The following is a 17566-nucleotide window of genomic DNA, read 5'->3' as shown; positions in this document are numbered from 1 at the left end:
CCGAGATGAGATCAGCCGTATTGAATGGCGTAGCAGGCTCGAGGAGCTGAATTGCCTACTCCTGCTCCTAGTTCTTATGTTCTCATGTGTAACTCATAACACCCCCATTACTCACCTACTAACAATCTCTATCAATCAGGACTTATATCTAATTTTTATATGTGAGAGTGCACACTCAGGGATGAATTTTGTGGCGCTGGCTGGGCTCCCAGCGCTGGACCAAAAAGACAGGGGGAATTCCCGCTTCGGCCATTTGTAGCCCCCCCGGCACTATTCTATGGTGCTGGGCCAATTAACAGCCCAGCACCAGGATTCCTGTCCCTTTAAAGGTGGGGATCCTGCCTCCAAGAGCTGCCAGCCGATCAGAGGACCAGAACTGACACCAGGAGCGGCAGCCACTGCTGGTACTGCACCAGCCCTTGGACCCAGGCCCAGCACTGGAGCCCCGGACCTTAGGTAAATGAGGCAGGGTCGCCAGGGCCAATCCAGCAGGCTCCAATGATGGTGGGTGAAGGGTACATATCAGTACAGGGGGACGGGTGTTTGCTGGCGGGAGCCCACAATGGGCCACAGATTGCCCACAGTGGAGGCCCCTCCCACCCACCTCTCCACAAAGCCAGCAGGGAGGTTGGCTCTTTTTACTGGGCAACCTCCCCATGTGGTAGAGGCCCCACCCCCTCCCCCACTGCTGGCTTAATGCCAGCGGGGAGAGGAAGAGGCCCTTAAGCGGCTGTTAATAGGTCTTAAGGACCTCTATTGGCCTCTGGATGGGAAGGCCGCCTTTGGTCTATCCTGCCCCAGACAAAATTGCAGTGCGACAGGAAGGTGATGGGCCCTGCACTCCCACCCCTACCCCCCCACCCTCGCCACCCGTCGCAATTCTATGGGCCTCCCGCTTCCCAGCCCGTCTCTGGGGGAACCATTAAGTTCAGTCCTCAAGCACTTAACACTGCTGCAAGCCTCACATAGAATCACAAAATCAGAATTTTTACAGCATAGAAGGAGGCCATTTGGCTCATCGTGTCTGCACCAGATCTCCGAATGAGCAATTCACCTAGTGCCACTCTCCTACTTTCTCCCTGTAATCCTGCACAGTCTTCCTTTTCATATAACTATCTAATTCCCTTTTGAATTCTTCAATTGAACCTGCCTCCACCACTTTCTCAAGCAGTGCATTCCAGACTTTAACCACTCGCTGCGTGAAAAAGTTTTTCCTCATGTCACTTTTGCTTCTTTTACCAATTACTTTAGATCTGTGCCCTCTTGTTCTCGATCCTCTCATGAGTGGGAACAGTTTCTGTTTATCTACTCTGTCCAGACACCTCATGATTTTGAATACCTCTATCAATTTACCTCTCAGCCTTCTCTTCTCCAAGGAAAACAGTCCGACATCTAACAGCTTGCAAATACTGTCAACTATTCAAGTATGACAACCACATCACCCAAACAGATTGTGTGTCATTCACTGACACACTTCTCTCTCTCTTGTAGGAGAAGGTGGTGCACAACCAGAGATAGCAGGAGCTAACTGGAGGGAGACAGTCAAATCTGCATGTCCTTGCCCCAATGGAGGAGATGGTGCTCGCCATTATTGGGACCTGTGACCGGCAGTGAGGCTGAAACTATTGAAAATGACAGTATCCTCCTGCTTAATGGTCACTTTCACCTCATTCTACACTCAAGCTTGCAAATGGTGTTAGCAAACAGCTATAATTTCCCCACCTCCCTCCACCACAGTATTACCTTTCGACCTTTCTTCTTTCAGAGGTGTAACCAGATCAGACAGTGGTGAAACACCAAGAAGATAGTGATGATGAAGACACAACACCATCACTTGATTTCAAACTCACAGCCACCTGCTCAGATATTGACCCTGTGCGTATATTAGAGGATAGATTAGAGGCAGGATCTGCACATAGTGGACAGGATTTTGTGGAGGAGGCGGTGCTCCCAGCCCCAGGACAAGAATGTAGGGGAAACCCCACCTCAGTATTTTCGTGCCCTCCTGGAGCGATCCTCCGTCGTCTTGTTGCCATAAGTATCCTGTGCCGGGATCTCCGTCTCTTTAAAGACGGGGATCCCACCTCCAAGAGTTGCAAGGCAATCACAGGACTGGCAGCTCAGATATATCAGCAGCATCACTGCTAGCAGTGGCCGGGTAGGCGTGAAGACCAGTGGGAGGGGGATCCATGGAGGTGAAGGTTTTGCCAGCGGGAGTCTTCTGTGGTCTACAGATTGCCCACGAAGGAGGGACTGCCCCCAAGCCCGCAGGGAGTGTCCCTCATTTTACAAGGTGCCTTCTCCATGTGGCAGAGGCCCCACCCCACACTCCAACCCCGGCACTGGTTAAATCCCAGCGGCAGCTGTTAATTGGCCACTTAAGGGCCGCAATTGGCCTCTGGATAGGAAGACCGTCCACACACAGCCTATCCCACCCCTGCAAAATCGCTTGGCGACAGTGGGGGCGGGAATGGGGGTGGTCCCTCTGCCCCTGCTACCCTTCGTGATTCTATTGGCCCCCTGCCTCCGACCCACGTCCCCATCTCAGGGGGCTCATAAAATGCACCCAGTGAAACACTTGACATGAATGGGCTGCAACCAGGGCAGGGGTAAGGATAGGGCAGGTGCCAACTGGCTGCAGGGCAAGGTCACACATGGTTTCCACTGCAGAGGACTCAGATGAGTACTTTGATGAGGCAGCCTACAGAAGAAAGCTGATGGTTATGCACAACAAAATTCTTGGTGATTTGGCACACCTGTCAGAAAGCCTGCAGTCAATGTCAAGGAGCATGGAGGTGGCTGGAACTTGGAGTCCATATTTTCCAGCATAGATGTGATGAAAAACTCCACTCATACACTTGTGGAACCATCCATGATGTAACGTTTGATGGATGATATCACAGCTTCCATTGCAGCACAAGCAGCAGCCATTCAATATCATCATGGCTGCAGTGGAAGCTCAGACAGCTGTCATCATGGCTGCGGGTGACAGTGTGCAAAGAGGCTTGCAGGTGTCACAGCAGTCCAGCAATCTACCCTACAATAGATTACTAGGATTGTTAAGGCACTGCCCCATGGTAATGGCAGTGTCTCCATACAGCATGAATCTGCTGTCTCCTCTCAGGAAGCATTCATCCTGCTACCCCTGCCATTCCGCCAGTTCTCTTGCTGTTGGGTGTCAGCCAGCAAGCCCAGACTGCTGCTGCCCATGCTGAGATGGTACAGTCCTCAGCCAGATCATCGAGGCCCAAGTTGCTCAAGTTGTCCTCCAAGGCTATCTGCAGTTGTCTCCACTGAAAGTCAGGAGCATTCCACCAGCCAAGCTGCAGCCACTGAGGTAGCACTGCATTGGAGCAATATGCCAAGCAAAGGCACATAGAAGACAAGCACTATGGAAATGCACAATGATGATTAGTTAACTTTTGTATGCACCGAGGCATTTTGTTTGTAAATTTAGTTTGGAGTATTTATTTTGTGATGGCTTTTACTTTTACATTGTGGCCAAGTAGATGTTGCGATGGTCAGTGACAGAGAGATGGTATGTGTGGGACAGGTGGTGAATGGGGAATTGGGGTTGTGGTTACCAGTATCGCACCCGGATGAGTTGTTCCTCTGACAGCTCGGGCAGAAAGGGCCTGTATAGGTTGATTCTCCCCTTCCTTGTATTTCTGTTCTTCCTCCACCTCTCCTTCCTCCTTCTCATGCTGCTGCTGCTCCTCCTCCTCCTTCTCATGCTCCTGTTCCTCAGTTGCTCACCATCTAGTTGGTGGCAAGGGGTGTGTCCTCAAGATGGTGAAGTTGTGCAGCATGCAGCAGGCTGCAACAAACAACAGAGGCCTTGGAGCTAGGCCCAGCACTGGAACGCCAGACTTAAGGTAAGTGAGGCAGGGTCGCCAGGACCAATACGGAAGGAGCCGGTGAGGGGCATGGGAGGGTGGGCGTGAAGACCAGCGGGAGGGGGGGGTCCATGGAGTTGCAGGTTTTGCCGTCGGGGTTCCTCTGTGGGCTACAGATTGCCCATAAAGGAGGGACTGCCCCCAAGCCCGCAGGGAGTGCCCCTCATTTTACAAGGTGCCTTCAGCTGAGTACTGCAGGGCTCTTGCAGAACGATCTAGGCAGCAAAATCATTGTTTCAGCACACTAATGATCTGCTCTATCATATTTCAAGCAGCAGCATGGCTTTCATTGTACATTTGCATGGGGTGCGCACCAGAGTCATCAGCCATGTCATCAGTGACTAGCCCTTGTTGTCCAGTAACCACCCTTTGTCTGCTATGGAGGCTCAAATCTAGCTGGCAAAGTGGACTTCCACTCATGATTGCTGCCAGGATACTAAAAATTACCTGCATGATGTGGGAGTGGAATCCCTTTTGGTTTTGGCATGGGGCACCTGCAAGGTGATGTGTGTACAGTCAATGGCACCCACGCCATGTGGAAGCCTGCAGTCCTACTGAAGTCGTGTGCTCGCACTGCCTGCTTAACTCTAGCAGAGAGAATGAAATGTAGTTAGCTCTCATAGCTCTCACTGAATAGAGTTAATGACCTCCCTTATGCAACAGTGGAGGGTAAACTGTGAGCTGTTGCAAATATTTCCAGCTCCAGCCTGGAGGGAGCCAGATATATAAAGATTCAGAGCCATGGTCACCTTCACACCCACTGGCAATGTGCCCGTGTCCTGCTCTGAGCTTGCAGTTGTGGCTGCAGCAGGTGGCAGATTCCAGTGAGGCCAGTGAGGATGTCTTTAGTGAAGTCCAAACATCTTACACACCGATGCTTGCCAAGATTCAAGGAAGGGGAATTGCTCCATTAACACCCTGGGCAGATATAACTTCCTGCTGAGAGCCCTTTTTCCCCCTCATTCTCCTTCCCTCTTCCAGCAGCTTGTCCTGCTCTGAGTAGCCTCTGCTCATTTTCCCAGTCATGCTGTATTTCAAGGGGAATATCTAGTAGTTCACCCATGTCTGGGAACAAATGGTTGGTGCAGATGACTTGAAGTGAGTAAAAAGTCCTTCAGCACCTACCACCCTACTCCTTATAGACTTTTTCAAATTGAAACAGCAATAGAAAGCACCAAACACTTGCAGAATTGTAACAATGGCCAGAAGCAATCAACCAGCAATTAACCTATAAGTGGTTTATGATCCCTTTAAATAACATAGTAGCTGGTGTCCTTCCTTCTGCTGAATGCATGTTCAGTTGTGCGAGGTTAAGTGAGGCCTTAGTTGTACCATTGAGCTCCAAAATAGCACCACTGGCATCAAATCAGCATTGCATGCTGATTCACATGGTGATCTGCTTGCTCTGTATACTACTGTTCACTGTACCGCTAACGCCCTCGGCACTATGGTGTCCAGCATAATTAGCTCCAGAAGTGCACGCATGCCACGAATGTGACTTTGATGTTCTAAGGCCTTGTTTGTGTTTAAAAATGGGCACTAAGGAGCCCAATTTCTTGCCTGCAGTAGCCTTTATGTAAAATTATTTTAAGATAATCTATTTTAAGCACAAAAATGCCTTAAAGAAAATGAAGAAAAAATACACCACGGACATATTATCCCCACTGCTTTGCGTTTGACTAATAGACTTTGTCAAATGCCCTTTGGAAGTTTAGGTGCAATGTAGCTGTTGGATTTTCACAGGCAACTTGCAGCATCGTTTCTTCCACAAAATCAAGTTGGTCAGGCAATATCTTCCTTTTATGAATCCACATTAGCTACAATTTAGAGGATTATTATTATATAGATAATCCTCAAGTCTACTCCTTATGACCAATTCCATTGTTTTATGGACAATGGAGATGAAATTGCAAGGTCTATAGTTCACTGTGTCTGTTTTATTCCATTTATGATATGGAAACTAGACGAGCCTGTTTCCAATCAGTACCTCTCCAGTGTCCACTGTTTCCCTCATAATGATTTTCAGTGCTTCACAAATCTTCTCCCAAGTTTCCTGCATTATTCTGGGATAAGTATCATCCATCCCCCTTGGATTTATTTGTTTTGAGCTTTTTAGTTTGTCTATTTCAATTATATCAAAAGTTTTTTTTTAATTCATTCATTCATGGGATGTGGGCGTCGCTGGCTAGGCCAGCATTTATTGCCCATCCCTAATTGCCCTTGCGAAGGTGGTGGTGAGCTGCCTTCTTGAACCGCTGCAGTCCATTTGGGGTAGGTATACCCACAGTGCTATTAGGAAGGGAGTTCCAGGATTTTGACCCAGCGACAACGAAGGAACGGCGATATAGTTCCAAGTCAGGATGGTGTGTGACTTGGAGGGGAACTTGCATTTGCTGCCCTTGTCCTTCTAGTTGGTAGAGGTCGCAGGTTTGGAAAGTGCTGTCTAAGGAGCCTTGGTGCATTGCTGCAGTGCATCTTATAGATGGTACACACTGCTGCCACTGTGTGTCGGTGGTGGAGGGAGTGAATGTTTGTAGATGGGGTGCCAATCAAGCAGGCTGCTTTGTCCTGGATGGTGTCGAGCTTCTTGAGTGTTGTTGGAGCTTCACCCATCCAGGCAAGTGGAGAGTATTCCATCACACTCCTGACTTGTGCCTTGTAGATGGTGGACAGGCTATGGGGAGTCAGGAGGTGAGTTACTTGCCTCAGAATTCCTAGCCTCTGACCTGGTCTTGTAGCCACGGTATTGATATGGCTACTCCAGTTCAGTTTCTGTTCAATGGTAGCCCCTAGGATGTTGATAGTGGGGGATTCAGCGATGGTAATGCCGTTGAATGTCAAGGGAGATGGTTAGATTCTCTCTTGTTGGAGATGGTCATTGCCTGGCACTTGTGTGGCGCGAATGTTACTTGCCACTTATCAGCCCAAGCCTGGATATTGTCCAGGTCTTGCTGCATTTCTACACGAACTTCTTCAGTACCTGAGGAGTCGCGAATGGTGCTGAACATTGTGCAATCATCAGCGAACATCCCCACTTCTGCCTTATGATTGAAGGAAGGTCAGTGATGAAGCAGCTGAAGATGGTTGGGCCTAGGACACTACCCTGAGGAACTCCTGCAGTGATGTCCTGGAGCTCAGATGATTGACCTCCAACAACCACAACCATCTTCCTTTGTGCTAGGTATGACTCCAGCCAGCAAAGAGTTTTCCCCCTGATTCCCATTGACCTCAGTTTTACTAGAGCTCCTTGATGCCATACTCGGTCAAATGCTGCCTTAATGTCAAGGGCAGACACTCTCACCTCACCCCTTGAGTTCAGGTCTTTTGTCCATATTTGAACCAAGGCTAATAATGAGGTCAGGAGCTGAGTGGCCTTGGCAGAACCCAAACTGAGCGTCACTGAGCAGGTTATTACTAAGCAAGGGCCGCTTGATGGCACTGTTGATGACACCTTCCATCACTTTACTGATGATTGAGAGTAGGCTGATGGGGCGGTAATTGGCCGGGTTGGATTTGTCCTGCTTTTTGTGTACAGGACATACCTGGGCAATTTTCCACATTGCAGGGTAGATGCCAATGTTGTAGCTGTACTGGAACAGCTTGGCTAGGGTCGCGGCAAGTTCTGGAGCACAGGTCTTCAGTACTATTGCCGGAATATTGTCAGGGCCCATAGCTTTTGCAGTATCCAGTGCCTTCAGTCGTTTCTCGATATCACATGGAGGGAATCGAATTGGCTGAAGTCTGGCATCTGTGATGCTGGGGACTTCAGGAGGAGGCCGAGATGGATCATCAACTTGGCACATCTGGCAGAAGATTGTTGCAAATGCTTCAGCCTTATCTTTCGCACTGATCTGATGGGCTCTCCCATCATTGAGGATGGGGATATTTGTGGAGCCACCTACTCCAGTTAGTTGTTTAATTGTCCACACCATTCACGGCTGGATGTGGCAGGACTGCAGAGCTTAGATCTTATCCGTTGGTTATGGGATCGCATAGCTCTGTCTATCGCATGCTGCTTACGCAGTTTGGCATGCAGATAGTCCTGTGTTGTAGCTTCACCAGGTTGACACCTCATTTTGAGGTATGCCTGGTGCTGCTCCTGGCATGCCCTCCTGCACTCTTCATTGAACAAGGGTTGGTCTCCTGGCTTGATGGTAATGGTAGAGTGGGGGATATGCCAGGCCATGCGGTTACAGATTGTGGTTGAGTACACTTCTGCTGATGGCCCACAGCGCCTCATGGATGCCCAGTTTTGCATTGCTCGATCTGTTCGAAATCTATCCCATTTAGCACGGTGGTAGTGCCACACAACACGATGGAGGGTATCCTCAATGTGAAGGCGGGACTTCGTCTCCACAAGGACTGTGCGGTAATCACTCCTACCAATACTGTCATGGACAGATGCATCTGTGGCAGGTAGATTGGTGAGGACGAGGTCAAGTATGTTTTTTCCTCTTGTTGGTTCCCTCACCACTTGCCGCAGACCCAGTCTAGTAGCTATGTCCTTTAGGACTCGGCCTGCTCAGTCAGTAGTGGTGCTACCGAGCCACTCTTGGTAATGGACATTGAAGTCCCCCACCCAGAGTACATTCTGTGCCCTCGCCACCCTCAGTGCTTCCTCAAAGTGCTGTTCAGCATGGAGGAGTACTGACTCTTCAGCTGAGGGAGGGCGGTAGGTGATAATCAGCAGGAGGTTTCCTTGTCCATGTTTGACCTGATGCCATGAGACTTCATGGGGTCCAGAGTCGATGTTGAGGACTCCCAGGGCAACTCCCTCCCTACTGTATACCACTGTGCCACCACTCTGGTGGGTCTGTCCTGCCGGTGGGACAGGACATACCCGGGAATGGTGATGGCAGTGTCTGGGACATTGTCTGTAAGGTATGATTCCGTGAGTATGACTATGTCAGGCTGTTGCTTGGCTAGTCGGTGGGACAGCTCTCCCAACTTTGGCACAAGTCCCCAGATGTTAGTAAGGAGGACTTTGCAGAGTCGACTGGGCTGGGTTTGCTGTTGTCCGTGCCTAGGTCGATGCCAGGTGGTCCGTTCCTTTTTGTTGACTTTGTAGCGGTTAGATACAACTGAGTGGCTTGCTAGGCCATTTCAAAGGTCATGTTCATTCATGGGACGTGGGCGTCGCTGGCAAGGCTAGCATTTTTTTGCCCATCCCTGATTGCCCTTGACAACTGAGTGGCTTGCTAGGCCATTTCAGAGGGCATTTAAGAGTCAGCCACATTGCTGTGGGTTTGGAGTCACATGTAGGCCAGATCAGGTAAGGACAGCAGATTTCCTTCCCTAAAGGACATTAGTGAACCAAATGGGTTTTTACAACAATCGACAATAGTTTCATGGCCATCATTAGACTAGCTTTTAATTCCAGATTTATTAATTGAATTTAAATTCCATCTTCTGCTGTGGTGGGATTTGAACCCATGTCCCCAGAGCAATACCCTGGGTCTCTGGATTACTAGTCCAGTGACAATACCACTACGCCACCGCCTCCCCCTGTATTTAAGCTAACTTTGTTGAATGTTCTACGTGCAGATATTTGAAAGCTAAGCTTAAACATTATAGCTGGTGTCAGTCAGTGAGCTGCAGTAAATGTTAACTTGTTCAGATGCTGGTTCTTGGATGCAACAGTAAAAAAATGCTCCCTGGGCAGTGTTAAATCAGCAATAAGTAGAACAGGCACATTGGGCAAAATAACCTCCTTTTGTGTTGTAATTGATAAGAATTTTGCCATGGTAAGGAAGAAAAAAACAGTCTGCATATTATCGCATTCCTGCTTTCTCACCAGAGGTTAGGCAGAACAGAACCTCCAGCTAAGCACCTGCTCTGGCCCACATCCTCTCCTAAATTCCGAGAATAAGTTGCTTGCAAAATGTGGCAGTTGCTGACAGAATTCACTGTGCTTCTGGGGCGGTCAAAATTCTGGGGCAGTACCCTGTTGTTTGATTGGTAGGATGCAGGCCAATCTGGCCAATGTTACTGAAGATCCCAATTTTCATCCTAGCCTTCCCTTGTCATGCTATACTGTTCTTCCAATGACAATTAATCCTGCTGAGATCAGTTGATGCTGGGATATAGCATGGTGAGGCCCACTTACAACAATTGTATGTGAGGTGGCTGGTTGGAATTGGCTGTATTACAAGGGAGAGACTAAAGTCCTGCCACTCCCCTCTCCAAACATCATGACAGAGGACGGATCATTGTAAGAAAATGCAGCACCCCTTCGGATTTCTCGTCGGGGCTGAATCTCAAAAACAGATCAGTTGGGGGTCAGGTGAGATGCTAAAACTTCAATAATATCAAAAACCAACCCCAATATGTCTCCAACCTTCCCACCTCTGGGTTTAACAGGGGCAGGGCCAGCAGCAGGCAGCCAGCCGCTAGTTTAAATATTTGAAGCACGCTGGCTGCCTATGATGTAACCAGCTTTACAGGTTTAACCACAGCCGACAGGATATCACAGGCCTCAGGAAATCTGGTGGCTGAAGGGAGGGGAGGATGACTTTGGGAAGAAGATAAGTGCTTCCCCTCAGCCCCCAAGCTTCCTCAGTTTGGACCCCCGCCCCCCCATACACCAATTACCACTCCCCCCCATCCCCTGCCCCCCTCCTCCCCCACAGTGCTCAGGTATCGCACCCCACCCCAGGGTCAGGGATCGGACCCTCCTCCACGCCCTACTAACAGCAGCAGACAACTTAGGTGTGGCCTGCTCTGGAGTGCTCCCCATCTGACTGGAGGCCAAGTCTGTCAATCAGGCTAACTTTAAGGCAGGGAACCTGTCAAAGCAAAATTACACACGCTGTGGAGTCAAAACTCCTCAGCATGCAGAGAAATCCAAGCTTCCCGACAGAAACTCTGCCCCTAGTCTCCGCAGTCTGCCTGATCAAGTTCAACTCACAGTGTCGAGAATCCAATGCAAACAGGTTCCTCATAAATTGCCCTGCCCAAATTGCTGATTTTGAATCCAAAATGGGCTGGAAATCATAGAATCAAAGAATCATCATGTGGCCTACTCCTGCTCCTATTTCTTATGTTCTTATTGTCATATAGCATAGAATGTGGGCATTCAGCCTGCCGTGTTTATGCCAGATCTTTGAAAACCTATTCAATTGGTACCAGTCTACTGCTTGTTTCCCATAGAGTGTTTTCTGCAAATGGAACATTCATATTCTTCATCTTCTTCTGCGGTCCTTCCCAGAGCAAATGGATTTTAAGGCTCTTTCACACTTAAAGGACATGATGAGAACCTTTAGCTTACCTCTTCCAGAGGCTGAATTTTTAAAGCTCGCTGCCGAGCTTCCAAAACAGCGCGGAGCACACACGAGATGTGCGCTCTGGAGCCACCTCAATATTTGGCGCAGTGGCTCATTTACATGGAGGGGGTGGTCCACCTGCCCCCCCTTGATGTAGAGGGGATAGGCACACCATCTCTAGCAATGGCGTCTGGCACCACTGCGTAGGCATCGGCACCATTTTTAAAGGGCTTCAAGCCCTTACAAGTCATTTAAATTTTTTAAGTGACCTGCAAGTTGCAGTTAAATTTAAACATTCAAAGCCCCTCTCCTACCTCCCAAATGACCAAACAATTTATTTATTTCCCTCTCCCTGCCTGAAAAAATGTTTTTGCCGATCTGGAACTATCCCCCCCTGCACTTTAATATCTTTCACCTTCAACCCCTTCCCATCATCCCCTCAATCAATAGTAAAGTTTTCCCTGCTCCCCCACTCCCCTCCCACCCTGAAAACTTCACTATTCACTACTCCCTCCTCCCCACCACTGTTCCACCTTGGATCTCCAAACGGTTGCTTGCCTTCATCGGCTGAGGCATTGAGTACAAGAGTTGGGATGTCATGTTACAGTTGTACATAACGTTGGTTAGGTCGCATTTGGAGTACTGTGTGTAGTTCTGGTTGCCGCAGTACAGGAAAGATGTGATTAAGCTAGAGAGGGTGCAGAAAAGATTCACAAGGATGTTGCCTGGTTTGGAGGGCTTGAGTTATAAAGAGAGATTGGATAGGCTGGGTCTGTTTTCCCTGGAGCAAAGGAGGCTGAGAGGGGACATTTTAGAGGTATATAAAATTATGAGAGGCATAGATAGGGTAGATAGCCAGAGTCTGTTTCCCATGGTAGGGGTGACTAAAACTAGAGGGCATAGATTTAAGGTGAGAGGGAGGAGGTTTAAAGGGGATCAAAGGGGTAAATTTTTCACACAAAGAATAGTGGGTATCTGGAATGAGCTGCCTGAGGAGGCGGTGGAGGCAGGAACAGTAGTGACATTTAAGAGGCATCTGGACAGGTACTTGAATGAGCAAGGCATAGAGGGATATGGAATTAATGCAGGCAGGTGGGATTAGTATAGATAGGCATTATGGTCAGCATGGACGCGGTGGGCCGAAGGGCCTGTTTCTATGCTGTACGACTCTATGACTCTATGAGTGCCGGCAGCCAGCTGGGATATCGGCGTGCGACGGCCGTCGTGAACAGGTAAGTGTTAATTCATCTTATTTGCATTCATTAACATATTTCAATGAGGTCCCCATCGCCGAGGCCTTCCTGGCATCGAGGCCCATGGCGGACCTCTCTCGGATATATTTTCTGGGATCCCCCGCCACGATCACCGACGTCGGGTGCCTGGTAAAATACAACCCCAGAATTAGGGTCTGCATTGGGGTGGGCCATTTGACCCGAGACAGGTTAAATAGTACTCCAAATTTTTATTTTTCCAGTATATGTCCAATTCCCTTTGAATCTGCTTTCATCACCCTTTGAGGCAGTGCATTCCAGATCATAATAATTCACTGTAAAATTAATTCTTCTCATCACCCCTCTGGCTCTACTCCAATGTCTTTTATTATCTTATGAACAAGGAAGAAGTTTTAGTGAGTGGAGGGAAGAATGAATTAATGCAGGACTTTGCCTTGAGCAAATACTGCAAATCATGGGAGGTAATACAAACAATAAATATTTTATAATCTAAATAACTGGGAATAAAAGGCTTTGGGGAAGTAATAACAAAGTTATTTGTATCTTAAGGAAGTTTTATAAAGTGGTATGTGAATAATACAAACATTATAATGGAGAGCCCTATATCTTTCAGTATCATTAAAGAAGGAAAGTCTTGCATTTATACAGTACCTTTCAAAACCTCAGGATATCCCAAAGCGCTTTACAGCCAACTAAGTACTTTTGAAGTGTAGTCACCACTGTATCAATAAGATGTATAATATCTTAACCTCAAGACAGTGATGTAATATACTGCTTTAGGAAATTTACTGTATTACATTATAACCACTGTCATACTTAGGCTGCAGCAGGACTGCAATGAACATTTAAAGCCACACTCCAGGCTACAGAGTGCCTGTAAACAATTCTGCTGAAGATCTGTTGGCAGTTTATTAAATTTGTGTAACAATGTGAAGCTGAGAAAAAAACAACAAAAAATTATTTATGGATTTTTCCATTAAAGCGTAAAACATCTCATGAAGTCAAGTACGGAACTTGTAACCATTATATCATACAAATCTTTTTAGGGAATTTGCACAATATGGTGAGAAACAATTAATTTTGTTTTTAATACCCAACTATTGCACTGCTGACATTTTGTTGTTTAGCTTTAACACATTGCTTTCCTGGGTTTTTTCCCCATTAGCAGAGGAGTCTTACTAAAAGTGAAATGGAATCGATTATATCTTAATCCATGTTCTTTCTTTTCTTTTGGGCCTCCTTATCTCGAGAGACAATGGATACGCGCCTGGAGGTGGTCAGTGGTTATGGAGTGACCTCTCCATGGCGCATGCCTGGGCAAATTTATGGAGGTTGAGAGTTGCCCAGTCGTCAAAACCCCCCTCTCGGCCTTTCTGGTGGGGTCCAAAGGAGTGCAGGACACGACGTTTGGCACCAGTATGGCTGCAGGAACTGCCGGAAACATGCCAAAGGTGACACATGACCGCCTACGGAACGGAGACTGAGTTTGAACAATTCAACTTGTTGGATTATTATTCCTCCCACTCTTCAAATCATTTTACTGCTTCCCATTTAAGTCCTCAATATCAAACAGTCACAACAATTACAACTGGCAGATACAGTCTATTTATAGTAAATCCATGTATGGCAACCTCATCTACTATTGAGTTCTGCACCAATTAATTTTATCTTATGACATTTGGCCTTTTGGTCTAAAGATACATTTTGGTTTATTTATGTTCCTGACCCAATGTTTAATGTTACTTCTGGCACAAGCTGAAGCTGAATTTACTGCGCTGGAGTTAATTCAAAGAACATGAGATGGTGAACTGGTGGAGGATACACTCAAATTATATATCGTTCCAAATAGATCTGGGCCTTGAAATATATATAAACCATATAAACTTCAACCAATGAAGGGCTGCTTAGACTTAGGTAATCTGTCCCTGAGCATTTATTATTTACCTGATTAGACTTTGTTTTAAGTTGCTAAGGATAAATAATTCATTGAGAAAACTTTTAAGCCATGCGTAAATCATTCACTGACAATTCACTTCCTACAGACTCAGAGTCAGCAAAGCACAGGAGCTGCTCATACACTACAATGAAGATAGCATTGAAATGAAATATATGAATCTGGTTTGGTTATTGAAACACAGGGTTGAACAAGCTAGCGTAAGTGAGATGTGTCCAATTGAGACCTCCAGCATGGAACCAGCACCATTGGTGGATTCAGGTCCCTTAATTTAAATACGCCCAGAAGATGCTTACAATATGCGTGGTACATCTTAAGCACCCCCTTTCTCCAAGAGACCTAAAATTGTGGCTGAAGAAGCTAGGTCCAGGAGGGTGCCAGAGGTCCTCTGAAAGTTCAGTGTATCTGCTTGCATCGGCCCTCTTTTTAAAGGGGCCAAGAATGTTTGCCTTAATTTTCCTGATCTTAAAGGGATCAGCCAATGACCCAGGCTTGGACACCAGGTGGACTCCACTTTTACTAGTCAGTGTCTCAGTACACCTTGGGTTGAATTTTCCCAGCCCTTTGAACGTGAAAAGGCTGGCAATATGGCGGGGAAAGGTGTCGGAAAGGTAGCTCGGGTCTTCCCACCACCATGGAATATTGCCAGCGGCAGGAACCTCAATGATGTGGCCATTCACCGGGTAGCCAATTGGGGAATTAATTTCCCAGTTAAGGACTAACTCCTGCCCCCACCGACATTTCACTGGTTGCCATACATGGATTAGAATATGATCGCTTCCATTTCACTGTTAGTAAGACTGGATATGATGGTCTATCTGCTCTGCTAATAGGGGAAAAAAAACAGGAAAGCCATATGTAAAAGCTTAACAAAAAAATGTCAACTGAGCAATAGTTGGGAATTAAAAACAAAATTGTTTCTCACCATATTGTGCACATTCCCTAAAGAGATTTGTATGATATAATAGTTGCAAGTTCATTGACTTCATTAGATGTTTTACACTTTAATGGAAAGATCTGTCAATAATTTTTTTGTTGTTTTTTTCTCAGCTGAATGTTGTTACACATATTTAATCAACTGCCAACAGATCTTCAGCAGAGTTGCTACCAGCCTCTCAGCAGGTTCCTGAGGGGGGTGGTGGTGGTGGGGGGAGGGGGTTGTGGGTTGCCTTCCTTGATGGGCATGCAATGAGCCACAGAGAGGCTCCCCCGATGGCAATGGCCACTCCCATGTCCAAGGTGGCGGCACTGGAATAGACCCCCCTCCACCCAATTGCAGGGCCTGCCAACCTGGCTTCTTCAAAAAAACTTATCTGTCTTTGAGGTGTCTTGGCATTGAGGCACCCTCTCTGTGATGCATCCTCAGCACTGGCTGGCGCTGCCCTCTGATTGGGCTGGCAACTTTGGGGGGTGGGCTGCTGTCCTCAATTGGATGCCTGTCCCAGTGGTGTCCTGTTAATTGGCTGTCGCAGGAAAAATGCCACTCTGGGGTTCCGTCACCCACCTGAGTGGGATTAACTCCTGCTTTTGGCCATGGCGGCAGAACTTGATCTGATTTGGGAAAATCCAGCCCCTTGTCTACTTTAGCACACCATCTGCTAATGCTGTGATTTGAGGATCCCAGATCTGAGATGCAAGAACTTATGACCTGGGAGTCCCTGACCCCACCCCTTCCTGGGCACATTCCTTCCTATGCTTATGGTGGGTATATGATCCTCTCCTTATAAAGACCCAATAGGAAACTCTGGGAAGGTTGGAACTTGGCGTATTTGACTAATTTTCTGCATTTCTGCTGCACTCCCATTGGAATTATGGTGGGAGTGCAGCAGAAGAGTAACGGATATTTGGCTCCACAACTCACCTCATTAGATCTAAAATTTTAAAAGGAACTTGCATTTACACAGCATCTCATCATTTCTTTCAAAACATCAGCTAACTACAATATGCAATTAAGTACTTTTTGCACTACAGTTAACATTGTTATGTGGCTAAATGTGGCAGTAATATCCCTCAATCAATAATCCAGTAATATCCCACAATCAATAATGAGGTGAAAGAGCAGTTTTTTTTCTGGAGGGAGTAAAGTTGACAGGACGAATGTTGGCAACTCCCTGCTTTTCTTCAATAGTGTGTTGAGATTGTTACTCTCCACTTGAATCACTATAATGGAGACAGGGTCTCAGTTTAAGCGTCATCTGAAGGAAGGCCACTCTGATGATGCAATACTTCCTCAATGCCTCAGCACTGCATTGACACTAAAACTATATGCTCTAAACCCTGAAATGGGCCATTAATTCATAATCTTCTGAAACAAACGTGAGAGTCTAACCAAGTCAGGCTGATAGTTAAAGAAACAAAAATGATAGTAGTTTATATTTCAGTAGTTTATAGATTTTTCTTTCCCTATACCTGGGTCTATTGGATCTGTGAAGTGTACAGTGTAAACAGGAAAGTCTGGTGGGGAGGAATGACCCTGGAAGGGAGCTAATTGATTGTCTTCCATTGATTTAAATGAACAATAAACCAGGCAGGTTCTCTTACAGGAACAGAAAATCTGTTCCTATATTTACTGGTATGCCTTTACAATCTTGCATCCCACCATGGTGAATCATCTACACAATTAAGCGGATAATTTATAATTAATAATAAAGCAGGCATAGCACCAGAAACAGAAAATGATGGGTTTGTTCTGCATGTTCTGATAAGAAAATGCATATGCTATGCAGCCTTCCAGTAAATACAGGAATGTTGAGTTATCTCGCATACAATGTTGTTACATGCAATATAATAAAACAGTAATTACAATTTGGGAGGAATCACTGGTTAGTCTATACCGCAAAAATGTGTTAGAAGATTTTAAATTCGGTTGTCACCATAGAGTATGCACAACGTTAAACTGAAGTGTTCTGATTTTCCTCTACATTTAAATGAACATTGTTCATTGTTTTGTTGCCAATCCCTCTTTAGTAGTATGATTCTAATTATTGTTATTTTCAGCATTTAAATCATATTGAATAATGCAGCAATTTCTGGCCATACCTGTAATATATGATTCATAATGAGAAATTAAGACTTGCAATTGCATAGTCACTGCTGGTTAACAATAATCACTGCCATCACTGCCCCTTAATGCTCTAAGCAGAGTAAAAGGATTTTCTTTCTTGCATGGAAATGTAGATGCAGCTAATTCCTTTCTCAAATATGCAAAGGGCAGTGTAAACA

The sequence above is a fragment of the Heterodontus francisci genome, chromosome 1 (assembly GCF_036365525.1).
Source record: "Heterodontus francisci isolate sHetFra1 chromosome 1, sHetFra1.hap1, whole genome shotgun sequence".
NCBI lineage: Eukaryota > Metazoa > Chordata > Chondrichthyes > Heterodontiformes > Heterodontidae > Heterodontus > Heterodontus francisci.
Note: the sequence above shows the minus strand (reverse complement) of the source record.